This window comes from Galeopterus variegatus, unplaced genomic scaffold (assembly GCF_000696425.1).
Source record: "Galeopterus variegatus unplaced genomic scaffold, G_variegatus-3.0.2 Scaffold8866, whole genome shotgun sequence".
In the NCBI taxonomy this organism is placed as follows: domain Eukaryota; kingdom Metazoa; phylum Chordata; class Mammalia; order Dermoptera; family Cynocephalidae; genus Galeopterus; species Galeopterus variegatus.
Genome location: NW_007734977.1, coordinates 59692 through 64721, shown reverse-complemented (window position 1 = coordinate 64721; position 5030 = coordinate 59692). Strand labels below are relative to the sequence as shown.

The 5030-nt window shown below is 38.2% G+C and overlaps 1 pseudogene across 1 annotated transcript in view; it reads left to right on the top strand.

Annotated features, from left to right (window-relative positions):
• Positions 1–1142: 1142 nt before the first annotated feature.
• Positions 1143–5030, top strand: part of LOC103608801 — a 60025-nt pseudogene continuing 56137 nt past the window's right edge. The window contains exon 1 of the transcript XR_552092.1: positions 1143–1305. The product of XR_552092.1 is annotated as a potassium voltage-gated channel subfamily KQT member 5-like (transcript). The remainder of the gene's footprint in view (positions 1306–5030) is intronic.

The window sequence follows — 5030 nt, the reverse complement described above, 5'->3', positions numbered from 1 at the left end:
TGGTAACAGTTTTTATCTTGAGAGTGGGATGGGGAAGATGGATTGGAAACTTTACACTCTATGCTCTACATTTCTGTGATGTTTGGAACTTTTAAAAAGACTGTTATCATTTTTATAATTAAGCAATTACCTTAAAATCATTAAATATTGTTCTAAATTATAAATGCTGAATCAACCCTTGTTTAAAAGCAAGAAAGGAAATTATTTTTTAAAGGAAAACAAATTTTGATAAATCCAGTACTTGTCCCTAAAGGGACAACAAGGTGACTGTGCTAAATTTGCTTCAGAGGTGCTTTCCTTTTACAGATTCCATTTGGTTTTTCATCTTATAACCACTCTTTAATGAGCCACTTTAGCTGGCCTTTCCCCAGGGTTAACTCACAACTCTTCCTAAATAGCCTCAAAGTCATTTTGCTGGAGCAGGTGTTGTTTTCTAGGCAGCTCTTGCCAAAGGGCAGCATAATAATTAACAAGCTTCAGATTCAGAGGATTCAGGGTAAATTTCTGGCAAAGGATACATGGCCACACACGTGGTAATGCTTTTGAAATTTACTGTTTTATGAAATTTTTGACACTGTAACAAAAGAACTTGGTATACTTATAAATATTTACTTCTTTTTCTATGAGAACAACCCATAAAGGTTTAGGATTATGTCACTCCTTGCAGCAAAATGAAACTCTGTCTTCTGTAAAATTTGCTATTATATTTCAGTGTCGGCTTTTTTTTTTGGCAGCCAGCTGGTACAGGTATCCAAACCCTTGACTGTGGTGTTATAGCACCACACTCTAACCAACTGAGCTAATCAATTAGCCCCTGCTCTTTCACTTTCGATAGTTCATATGTTACCAGGTAGCTAAGTCAGCTATGCTGTATACTCCAGACAAGACACTTCCATTATTCAGCCTGCACATTTAGTATTGAAACTGGCTCCTAAATTTTCAAAGTGTTAGTGACTTTAAAAGGAATAGCATTCCATGATAGAAAATGCAGACAATATGAGGTTCACATGTTCTCCATGCTCAGTTTGATCTGAAGAAGAGGAAATGTTCTTAACTTTAGACATTAACAGCTAGATGTTTTAGACAAAGTGCCTAAATGCCCAGAAATATTCACAGAGCTTGTTGCTGTGGTTTGCTCCGTAATGCTTCTCTCTGACATGTCTTGTCTGATATTTTAGGAGTTCGTGATGATTGTCGTCTTTGGTTTGGAGTTCATCATTCGAATCTGGTCTGCAGGTTGCTGTTGTCGGTACAGAGGATGGCAAGGACGATTGAGGTTTGCCCGAAAGCCCTTCTGTGTTATAGGTGAATATCCAAGTCCCAGATACCTGGATTTATGACATCACATTTTTCTCCTCTGTCTCATGTATTGCAACATTTGATTAATATTAAAAGCTAATATCCATGGAGTATTTACCATGCACCAGGCATTCTTAGGTTTTAAAAGTGTTGACTCATTTAATCCTCACCACACTATGAGATAGATATTTTTATTATCCACATTTGACAGATGAAGAAACTGAGGCAAAACAGGCAAAGTAGTTTGCTGAAAGTCAAACAGGTAATAAGTGTTAGAGCTCCGATTTGAGCCAGGTGATCTAACTCTAGAAAACCCACTTATATCAATTAGGTTATGGTGAACATATATGGTTCTCCACTGTTGCACTGAATTAGGGAAGGACTGATTCCAGTAAATATTGAAAAAACCCTTTTTGCCCTACAATATGACACCAGGTTATGTTTTTGATTAGCTGGAATGGATAGCAGTGTATTAGTTCTAGTATATTGTATATCTAGTATAATTGTATATAAATTAGCATGCATCAAGAATGATTAAAGCATGGTTTACCTTATGCATTGGTAATTGTAGGCCTGACAAAGTGTTCTACACTCTGAAATATGAATCGCTCCACCCTGCAATCCTCAAATAAATGGCACATCTCTGCACCTACCTAGCTGCTATGGCTTCAGAGCAACTCCATTCATCTGGTTTCCAGCTTGAAATTATACTTCTTAATGAAGATCCCATAGAGCATTCTGGAGTTAAGATCTGACATCTCCCAGTAATATGTTTAAATGTATATTATAAAGTTGAAAACCATATTTATAAAAGCTATCATTATTATTATTATTATTTGAAAGGTAAATTTGGTTTTCATGCTCTTTTGTCCTTTTCACTTCTTAGGCAGCCATTCAAGCCCAAATGCTGGAAGTTCGTGGTGAGGCTTACTTATTTCAGCTATTTGCAAGCTGGGAAAGTAGGTTTTTTATTTAAAGATTAGTTTAGACTATCTTCTTCATCTACAGAATGTTTTCCATTTTGTTTTTTGTTTTGTTTTGTTTTGTTTTGTTTTGTTTTGTTTTGTTTTGTTTTAGGAGTCAGGAATTTTTGAGTCATCCTCTTAGTTTCCTCACTTACTCCTGCTTCCTTTGGTGGGGGCAGAGTAGATTAAGGAGGAAAGTCTCTCCCCATCCGTGGGCACTGTTAAGAAGAATCCTTTATGGCATATATGTTTCAGGATATGCATATTTCAAAAGTGTCACCATTTATTTGACCAGAATGTATGGAAATTTGGCTGTGATAAGGCACTGGAGTTACAATAGTAAATCTAGTAAAATTCTAAGTTAAATCAATCTTTAAATATCTTATTTGGCCTTCACTAATGCAATCTATTTGTCCAGCTGTTTCTCTTCTCCAATAGAGTTTACATCTTTTTGGAAGCCATCATGCTAAGGTATGGAGAAAAGTATGTGGTAACTCCCAGCCTTGCGGGTTCCTTCAGCCCCCAAGGCATATGAGTGAAGACATTGGATTTTTTTCTCCCTGGAGTTTTTTTTCTGTCTCTGAATTCTCTGCTCAAGCAACATTATGAAAGATTGTAACTTAATGTGAAACTACTGCACAACAAGTACTTTCTGTCCCATAAGGGGCCCAAACAAAACAATTCACAAGGCAGATGGTTGGCCAAGATTCACTCAACTTCTACAGGATAAGGTCGTTCATGGATGACTGCAGGAATGTTCCATTCCAGATTTTAAAACCAATTAAAAATTGGTTCTGTTCCAATTCCAGAGGCAATGCCAATGTATTTCTGGCCTCCAGGCTAAAAAGAAAGTTCTTTCCCAGATGCCTGCTGCTTTTTGATAGCTGTTTTCAGCTATGGATGCATCAGCACATCTCAGTCCTTTGATCTTTCTCTTCCTGTCTCACATCCTCGTGAGTCTTGATATAACACGTGGTTCTAAAAATGATGATTCATTGTCTGTAATCTTATTTGCCTTCAGACCTATCAATAGTGACCTTACAAATTTAGTACAACATGGTTTAGGCATAATTGCAGTTTCATTAATTCTTCAGGCCTTTTCTTTGTTTGGATACTTTACCTCTAGTAAACTGATTGCTTTGGAAGAAAATTTCATGGATAAGTATATAATGAATCCCCATTAGAACAAAGAGTAGATTTGTACTTACACTTTTTTAAATTGTTTTATTAAATGTACATTGAATAGTTTAAATCTGTGGCCCAGCTGAACTGATGTATAGTGAAATATGTTCAAACATGGCTTATCAGTATGAGGTCAGTAAAATTTAACCTACACAGAGAAATCAAATGTCACTTGCCTGAAGGCAGCAAGCTGTGCCAGATGACTGTTGAGACCCTTTCTAAGCTTTTTAATAGGTCCATGAAAGTGCTTGATGTCACTGGTAAAATGGTAAAGTGAACCCTGTGGTTGCCTTGTTCAACCTAATTTACTGTGGCAAAATGAAAAAATGAATAGCATTTCTCTCATCTGTCCATGACAACTGTTCTGAGTGGGAGTTTGAAAATATAGCTAACACATCTCAAGACTCCATATATTCGTAAGATTTGATTACTCTGAATATACCAAATACATACCCAAATGCTTTTATTTTATTTTATTTTTTTTCCTTTTTGTCTTTTTTTCGTGACCGGCCACGGGATCGCAACCCTCGGTGTTGCTCCCGACCCTCGCTCAGCCAGTGAGCGGCCGGTCTGTATGTGGGATCTGAACCCTCGGCAGGAGCGCCACCGCGCTTCCCAAGCGGCGCACTATAGCAGTGCGCCACCGGGCCGGCCCCCCAAATGCTTTTAGATGTGCTGAGCATTCAAGAAAAGAACACAGAAGAGATTGTGGTCACCTGGCTGTGCCTTCAACGTGGGAAATGCTTTCTGTAAGCACACCGATGTGATTCTTTCCAGTTGGAAACAGACTAAAGCTGCACACTGGTCAGCTAACAAGCCTCATATAGTATTGGGCCCTGTTGACAGAGGCCCTGTTGATAGAAGCCCCACAGGCTAATTCCTATACACTTTAGCACTTCCTTTCTAAACTGCCCACCTGCTTTACCCCTGCAGGGAGTAATTCAGCCAGAACTGCATTTCTCAAAGGAAGACATACAAATGGTCAACAGACACATGAAAAAATGCTCAGCATCACTCAGCATCAGGGAAATGCAAATCAAAACCACACTGAGATATCATGTCCTGCAGTTAGACTGGCTATTATCAAAAAGACAGAGAATAAGAAATGCTGGTGAGGATGCAGAGAAAGAGGAACCGTCCTACACTGTTGTTGGGACTGCAAATTGGTGCAGCCATTATGGAAAACAGTATGAAAGTTCCTCAAACAGCTACAGATAGAAATGCCATACAATCCAGCAATTCCACTGGTGGGTATATATCCAAAGGAGTGTAAATCATCATGTTGAAGGGATACCTGAACTCCCATGTTTATCGCAGCTCTATTTACAGTAGCCAAGGGTTGGAACCAACTTAAATGTCCGTCGTCAGATGACTGCATAAGGAAAATGTGGTATATACACAATGGAATTCTACTCTGCCATAAAAAAGAATAAAATACTGCCATCGCAGCATCATGGATGAACTCAGAGAAAACTATGTTAAGTGAAATAAGCCCCACACAGAGAGAGAAATACCGCATGCCCTCACTTATAAGTAGGAGCTAAAAAAATTAAGATACAACATTCACAATAATACACTGAACTT